This window comes from Lipotes vexillifer, unplaced genomic scaffold (genome assembly GCF_000442215.2).
Source record: "Lipotes vexillifer unplaced genomic scaffold, Lipotes_vexillifer_v1.1 scaffold1018, whole genome shotgun sequence".
NCBI lineage: Eukaryota > Metazoa > Chordata > Mammalia > Artiodactyla > Lipotidae > Lipotes > Lipotes vexillifer.
The window spans coordinates 1,650,634-1,659,950 of NW_006782724.1; positions in this window are offsets into that span (position 1 = coordinate 1,650,634).

Sequence of the window (9,317 nt, forward strand, 5' to 3'; positions counted from 1 at the left end):
GAGGACTCTCAACCACTGCGCCACCAGGGAAGCCCCTCGTTTGTTCATTTTAAAGGGATTTTTAATTATCTCTAGTAGCTCAGGTGAAATAAATGCAACTAATCTGAAATAAAGTTTGGTTGTAGACTATAACCTTGATTTGTGGTCAGGTCAGCCTCTCTACAACTTCCAACTTAAATCTTAAATAGAGTTGGGAAAGTTTATCAATTCCATAGTCCAACTCTCCTTTGGCCAATCATGATAATCTAAACCATGGGATAAACTCAGACTGAATATACAATTTATGAGGCTAAATGTGGTCTCATCTCCAGCTTTTTTTTTGAGAAGTCTTGGTGGTTAAGCTTTTGGGCTCCAAAGGACATCCTTACAGGAATATAATCTATGAGCAAAAGAGGTAAACAGCGGGAGAACCGTCCTATTTTCTTTTGATGCCTACTATGTGCCAGGTCATCTGTCAAATCTTATCTATCAAATCCTAAATTATCCCTCCCAGCTTTATGAGTTAAGGAGTATCACCCAATTTTTACATTTCAGGGAAAAGATTCAAGTTAAGCTACTGTCCAGTAAGCTTCAGATGGCAAGTGGTAGAGCCAGGGATCAAAGAGCCTTTGAATCTTATGTTGCTCCATAACTTTATTTTTTAACTATGTAAACAGATCTGTAGTATCAGTACAGTAGCCACCAACCAGTGGTGGCTCCTGACCACTAGAAATGTGGCTAGACCAAACTGAGTTGTGCTATATTAAATGCACACTGAAGTTCAAAGGCTTAGTAAGAAAAAAGAAATGTAAAATAGCTCATAAATAATATTTTGTATTGATTACATGTTGAAATGGTAATTTTAGGATATACTGGATTAAGTAAAAAATATTACGATAATTAATTTCACTGATTTCCCTTTACTTTTTAAACTATGGTTACTGGGAAATTTTTAAAGTTCATATGTATCTTGAACTATATTTCTTTTCGGCAGTGCTGATATAGACCTTTCCATAGGGAGCTAGGAAAATTTAGTTTGGTGAAACACTTAGGCTCCTTACTGGCTGAAATACCTTGAGCAAACTCTTAGTTTAACTGAGCCGTGCTTTTTCATCTTACGAATGTGGATGCTAACATATGCCCTGCAGGGCTGACGTTAGTAGTGGACGCAACGTATGTAAGGCATTCTCCAACCATCTGGAACATGACAGGCACTTGGGAAATGGTAATAGTATTGTATTAGTGAATTTTATAGGATCTCAAAATCTTTAATATTTTAATAATCTGTCTGAAACTTTCAATACTGCATTTTGAAGCCTGTTGGATATCAAAAGCTGTACTTTTTCCATTTCCCACATTGTTTCCGGATAAAAAGACTGACTGTACCTTTAGCATCATGAGACCTCAAGAAGAAGGGGAAGATAAGGAAGCTAACATTTCAGATAAGCAAATGGTTATGCAATGTGGATGCTCAAAAATGAAAGATGACAAGAAAGAAAACTTTGAGTTAGCTATGTAGACCTTGACACCAGCCACCAGTGGCTCTTGAAATGGGTCTAGACCAAACTGAGCCGTGCTGTAAGTCTCAAAGGCACATCGGAGTTCTCCAGAGCTTTGAATGTGTATTTACGGTTGACAATAGATCACTGTTTACTATAGATAATCTGTTCACAGATAATCACTACTTAACATTTCCCATGTATGTTTATTAATTACCTGCAGAATCATTCAACTGGTGGTTCTAAACTCTTGCTAATGAAATGTATACCAGGTAATAGTCCATGTAGGCAGAACAACACAAAAATCTTGCCTGAAAGAGCCAACTGGGGCTATCACCATCCTTGTAGTGGTCCTAGAAATTCAAGATTAGTTGTATAAATTTAAACCCTTTTTTATGAGGGTGACTATATGTACATTTTAGCAGAAAAAATTACGGTAAATAATATGCTGTCAGTAAATATGCTGTGGCTTTTTATATTAATCTACAATTTCTTCTCATCAAGGAGTTCATGATAACATTTAACCAGTATAGCTGAGAAAATGCTTCTTATCTATTCTGGATCCTCTTTTGCCATCCATGTTCCTCTCTTTCCCTGGAGAATTCTTACTTAAGATTCTTACTGTTAACTTCAAGCAATCTGTAACATCCAAAGGATAATTATTAAGGACAAGCCTTCACCCATAGACGGTTGCTCTGAAAGTTTTGCTTCCCACCCATGAGCTCCACGGAGCACTATTTACCTGATTTTGTGTGTGTGTGGGTGTGTGGTATGCGGGCCTCTCACTGTTGTGGCCCCTCCTGTTGCGGGGCACAGGCTCCGGACGCGCAGGCTCAGTGGCCATGGCTCACGGGCCCAGCCGCTCCGCGGCATATGGGATCTTCCCGGACCGGGGCACGAACCCGCGTCCCCTGCATTGGCAGGCGGACTCTCAACCACTGCGCCACCAGGGAAGCCCTACCTGATTTTCTTATATCCCAAAGCTCTGTGTGGTTCTCCAGGACACTTCCTCTAATCTGAGCCCTTTTTATCTGCACTCTTTCAGAGGAGAGACCAGCACGTGGTGCTGCTGTGATGATCAGAGAGATATTTTAAGCAACTTTGGGCTTGGAGGTCACTTCTGGGTTCTAATCCGAGCTGAAAAGGATATGCCGTTGTAGAAATGAGAACTCTCTGACAATTCCTGTTTTATACCATGAAATATCTTCTCTGAAGCTGCTAGGGGACGTTAACATCTAATGAGTCTTTGCCCAACGTTGTGACTGATACATGTGCAAACAGGTATTTTCCTAGAGATAATAATAATGATTTGTATCCAGAATCTCCTCTGCCTGCTTTATTATCTCTGGGCTTATTTTGAGAGGGTTGGCCCCTACACCTTGAAAAATCCTCTGTGTACAACAGAACAAATGTATATATACATATATATTTATATTTACATATAGTTATATATACATAAATATATTTATATATGTATATGTTTATATATATACATTTATATTTATGAAAAGGAAAGTTTGCCTGAAGGTAAGTTCAGCCTCTAACAAACTCTCATGAGAGCAGACATGGCACCTCAGTTGTTTGGCTGCCTGCTCTCTCCTCCCTCAGTGTAAAGCAGGGATGATTCTCTCTGACTTAGGCGTGAATTCCCAAAACTAACACCCCAACTCGCTCTGCCTCCTGCCTGTGAATACAAGGTTCCGCTGCAGAGTGCCAAAGGCCTCACAATGGTTCATCTCTCAAAAGAAGCAGGCGGCCCTCGCCACAACTACTCCTCTTACTGTCTGAGTTCCCTCCAAGTCTCTGCCAATGGCTCTCCTGTCAGATTTGGCAGGAACCCAGAGTTTGAATGACTTCGTGTTTACTCTTTCGTAATTTTTTTTAGTGTTCATCTTTTTACATGTTGTTTTTCATTGTCCGTGTCCAAAAAATCCTTGAAAATCCTTGAATAATGTAAGTTCAGATATGGAAAACATATGTCTCATGGTTTTATTTTTTTCTTGTACTCGATCAGCCTCCCCACCGGACCTGTATCCTGCCTCTTTCTGTCAGAGGCCAGTGAAAGAGGGAAGCCAGCTCCCTCCGGAATCCAAATACATTCACTTCTGAGGTATTCTTATCTACATGTAAAACTGAAAAGCCATACTGACCATGTCATACAAAATCCGCAGTCTCATCTTTGCATTTGAGTTGACAAGTTATGACGAGAAAGTATACTCAATTTAAAATTTTAAGGAATTGTCTTTTTGTATGAATAAAAAATATGCATATTCCAAAACTAGAAGATATGAACTTGCCTCATCCAACATTCTGTAATTATCATAAAGAATGGTAGAATTGGCATTTATCCTCCTTTCTGCCTCAGCTACTGGTTGTAAACTCTATGTGAATACCTACAATCATAATCTATAGCTTTCTTCCAGAGCTTATTATAAACACGGACTATAATTTTCCACAAGGAAAATGCACTGTAGGAGATGTACCTAGTGCTCAGTTAACTTCAGAAACATCAGTAAATACCCAAGACCCTGAAGAAATTGGTTCACTGTTTTGCAGTTAAGTAGAAAGTGAATGGATCATTTCATATATATGCATTTATTGAAAGGCTTTGGAACAGCAGAGCCAAGTAAAAAGGGAGAGATTTTGTTAGAGAATATGAATTGTACTGCTGGCTATCCTGGGTCCAATCTAGATAGCAGTGTCTTGAGAGGATAATATTAAATGATTATGTGCACACTTTCTTATTTATATGGTTTGCATCTATATCGTTAACCTGTTTCTTTCTTGGATAATGTATGTTTTTTTAAAGATGTTGCTATGAAAAATTGCATGGAAAATAGGCAGAGAATTCAACTATTTGGTAATAATCGCTCTGAGAAATTTTCTAGCTGGTAGTCAATAGGCATTGCCTTGATTCCTATTATTTTTTGATTACTCAAAACGAGACACTGGTTCTCATTTTTGTGCAGAATTTTAAAAATTGTCCAGTATCAGGTAGGTGTCTAGTAAACATTTCCAATACATTCTAAATGCCACACAAAATAATTGCCATTGGAAAGCTTTTCAAAATGCATGCAACACAGATCCAAAAAAAGATGTATGTGTTAAGACTTGAATAAATAACAACTATGTTTTAAAGCTTAAACTAGAAGGAATACACCAATATGCTACTTTTGTTTTTATTGTAACGTTACAGATAAGTAGCACTCTTCCCCTGCGTGGGAGTGGAAGAGTGCTACTTTCTTCCTCCCTATATTTCCTCATTTCCACATTCTCTAGGAGTATATCACACACTGTACATTTTTCCTATGTTTTTGCCATTTTACTATATTTGTATAAATCCATAAACTGTATATAGGATGATGTAGTATGAGTGTAGATTTGAATGCATATATATGATATGAACATTGCAAATGTTCTGTGACTTGCTCTTTGCACTCACATAATGTTAAGATGTATCCTTCTTTGTGCATTTAGTCCATTCATTCCTCTGCTATATAGAATTCCCTCCATTATCCATTCTCTTTCTGATAGAACATATGGATTGTTTTCCGTCTTCTTCTCTTGTAAACAATACTGCAATGAACATACTTTCATGTGCCTTCTTGAATACATCGTGCTAGAGATTTCTAGGTTATATACCTAAGTAAAGAATTGTTGGGTCATAAAGTACACATATTTTCTAGATATTCTCAACAGATAATAGATCAAATTTATACTCCCACCAGTTGTATCATTTATCTTTACTAATAGTTAATAGTCTTTTTAACTTTTATCAATATAGTGGTTTTAAAATGATATTTCATTATTGTTAGTGATTGTGTTTTTGACGGTGATATTATTACATTCTTCTTCTTTACTTCTTTCTTTTATTTATCTTCCAACTTTTCTTTAGTAAGCATGTATTTACTGTGAAAAATTACATAACATTTTATAAATACTTTTTTCTTTTTTTAGTATTTTCCTTTTAATTCAATAAGCATTTGTTTTAGCATTGTGTTGATTGCTATAGACAAAGGCAAAAAACAATTTTAAAAAAAGGTATAGTCCTTGCCTTCAAAGAGCTTGTGGTCTAGTCAGGCAGACAGATATTGTTTGGTAACCATAAAAGGTGACTGAGAATATAGAAGCAGCAGAGAACCAGGATTTATTAATACTAAAAGAGGCAATTCCAGAGGATTCCTTTTGGAGATATAATGGATGAGCTCATATTAACTTTTCTTTGAGGAGGCTGTAGGCTTCAGATTAGGATCTAGGTTAACATGACTGGAAAAAAATAGTAATATACAAACAGTAAAATGTGGAATAATGGTGGGATCATCTGAAGGCGAACGGACATTAACGATTTATTATAAGAAACAGTGTCAGAATAAACTGGAGTGGACAGGTTGACTTCCTTCCCCGCAAAAGCCTCACGAAATACCCATTTTGTCAAAGTTATATGAGCAAAGTTCCTGGGACCAGACTGTAGAAGGAGGGTAAAGTGGGAAGAGGAAGCTGACCGTGACAGCTTGTTATAAGTTCCCCATGCAATCACAGTGAACATGTTTGCATGCCCTCCTGGCAATACTAGATGACAGCCCCATGACACTATAGAGGGACGAATGTTTTTCGGTTCACCAAGCACTTTCAAGTTATTATTTAATTTATCATTCTATATACTCAACTGATGAGAGAAATGAGTCTCAGAAAAATTCAACTTGTCCAAAATCATGGAACTAAGGTATAATTCAATTGAAATGAAAATACAAGGCTTTGAACTCTAAACTCATCCTTCACAGAGGTCCTTACATTTTCCTTCTTCTGGAACTTACTTCTAAATCAGATGTTTGCCCATAAAGTATACAGATACAGATAAATGATACAGCTGGTGGCAGTATAAATTTGATCCCACACGTAGACACACACACATACACACACACACACACACACATACACACACACACACGTATAATTAGTAAGGGATTCTTGACTATCCATTGACTATCCATTCTTCTACGGTAAGCAGTTAGAGAAATATAAAGACTGTACATCTTCAGAGGTGCACCCTTATACACATTGTTCTGTCCCTTAAATTTTGTATTTATCTGCAGTTTGGAGATTGAGGGTATATAACTAGAGCTTAGAATTGTAAATTACATTTAATAAAGTTGATGATTGACTAAAAGCTTTTCAGCCAAGAAGGGGATATAACCAAATTAATAAAAGTGACCTGAGAGGAAAAAAAATGTCATTTTCCTTTTTCCTTGTAATGAAAAGTGATTTAATGATGCAGTCTGACAAAGAGGTTTATCCATGCATCCATTCAACAAATATTTTTTGAGAACTCACTATGTCCCAGTTAGGGTTATGTATTTTTCATAAATAATCTCATGCTAATTTCAATAGCAGCTCTATGATATTGGTATTATTAACTCTATTTTAAGATAATGAAAATGGAGGTAAGCAGATCAAATAATTTAATCAAGGTTACACATCTTTTAAGGGGAAGAATTAACTCCAAAGCTTACTTCTTTTTTTTTTTTTTTTTTTTATTTTTTTTTTGCCCGGGGGGGTTTTTTTTTGCCCGGGGGTGGGGTGAGAGGAAAGGAGGGGGCTAGCAAATTTAGCACTCCTCTCTCACCCGCCATTTGTTGCCTGAGAACTCTTTTTTTTTTAGATGTTGGGGGTAGGAGTTTATTAATTAATTTATTTATTTTTGCTGTGTTGGGTCTGAGTTTCTGTGCGAGGGCTTTCTCCAGTTGTGGCAAGCGGGGGGCCACTCCTCATCGCGGTGCGCGGGCCTCTTCACCATCGCGGCCTCTCCTGTTGAGGAGCACAGGCTCCAGACGCGCAGGCTCAGTAGTTGTAGCTCACGGGCCCAGTTGCTCCGCGGCATGTGGGATCCTCCCAGACCAGGGCTCAAACCCGTGTCCCCTGCACTAGCAGGCAGACTCCCAACCACTGCGCCACCAGGGAAGCCCCCAAAGCTTACTTCTGATCCAACAGGCTGTATACTACAAATATATTTTCTTACATTTTAACAATTATTTTCAGGCCCAGGGACTTGAAAAATAATAGATCTCTAGAGAATAGCAAAAGATGTTCAAATATCTACATTTCTAAATCATAAAATCCTAAATGATATCATTAATGAATAATATTTAAATAGTTTGTTTAAAAAACATAATGCTAGAGGAGTTCATGTATTTTTGAATGAGGAAATGACTTTGTGTGCACGATACTGGTTCTTGTCAAGTGATTGATCGCATTATTTTATATTTTTCAAAACATCAAAGCAATAAGAAAAATAAACAGTACTGACACTGGAATGTGGTATAACTATTACTTTGTGTCTATTTCCATGAAATCAAGCCAACTTATATATGATGAAATGGAAATATGTTGTAAAACTTTGTAGATTTACTTCCTAAAATGGTATTTACTTGACTTCTGTGTTCATGTCAAATGTTCTACACATGGAGCTTATAATTTTTGCATTGAAAAAAAAAAAAAAAGCCACTGGTTACTGTAAAAGGTCACCTTTTTAATTGGTGTAATAAAGCCCAGCTGGTGAGCCAATCTCCAGAATAACTCGGGGCTAGCACAGTGGTGGCAGAACGAAGAATGCATTTGGTAAGAGGGAAGTGATTTTAGCATACGTCCTTTACTTTACATATTTGTGACTGCCAGTCACCAATATCTAACTTTATTTAAGGTAAAGCATCTTTGAAGGTTCAAGTGATTTATACTGCAACCTGTGTCCTCACGCTAAACATAAAGAGATAGATTTATCATGATGAATATACAAAGGGAAGTAATTGATTCTTTGGTCTGAATTTTTCTCTCAGTTAATAGATTTTCCCTTTAGTAACAACAAGGCAAAAATAATAAGGAAGCATACAAGATAAGTTAAGTACAGCTCCCTTTGGTCCTGCTAGTCACTAAAAGCTTATCTAGTATTTCCAGCGCTCTTTATGAATGCTCCTTCTGCTCTGTGTTTAGAATGATAAAATCTTGTAGCTCCATAAATGTTAACTTCATCTTGTAGAAAAATAATACATATGTGTTTGACATAATGCATAATTCTCTGTTTTGCCTCTTGACATTTAAGAGAATTGTTATAATTATATCTATTCAGATAGAGATGTGCTGCCTCCTTTTAAATTGTGATAATACTTAACAATTATAAATACAATTCAGGATCCATATGAAATACAGTCTAGGACTTTTCTGGCCATAATATGTTTTAAAAAATACCTCAGAGGAGTCCTGGTGATTTAATCAACCTTGAAAATATTGCCAGAGTGTTTGTACAATATAAAAAATGCTTTACGATGACATTTTGATATTCTTATTAAAAAGTTTGATTTTTTTGGTTTGTTTGGTTTTTCTGTTGTTGTTGTTGTTTTTACTATTTCAATGCTATAGACAAAATGAGTTTGTGTATAAATACATTGAAAATCTAAGAAAACTGAAAAACAAATATAAACTGAAATGGAGCTATGAGGGCAGTCTTGCTGACAAAATTTCTTTCATTCATTGTATATTAGGTATCCTGTATTTGTGTCAACTTATACAAAGCTATGTGATGCATCATATCATATACAGTGAGGCTGAATAGAAGCTTAGTTCATTGCATGAACATGGAAAGTAAACACTGAAAGATTAATTTCCAAATTATTCTATTCTCTCGAATATCTCAAATTCAATTGTTCTCTATTCCTTTACCTCTTAATCAAAATTATAAAGTATTATTTCATTCACTAAACAAGTGATATCTTTATTCCAATTCATCTTTCACATCAACTATATATATATATATATATATATATATATATATATATATATATATATATT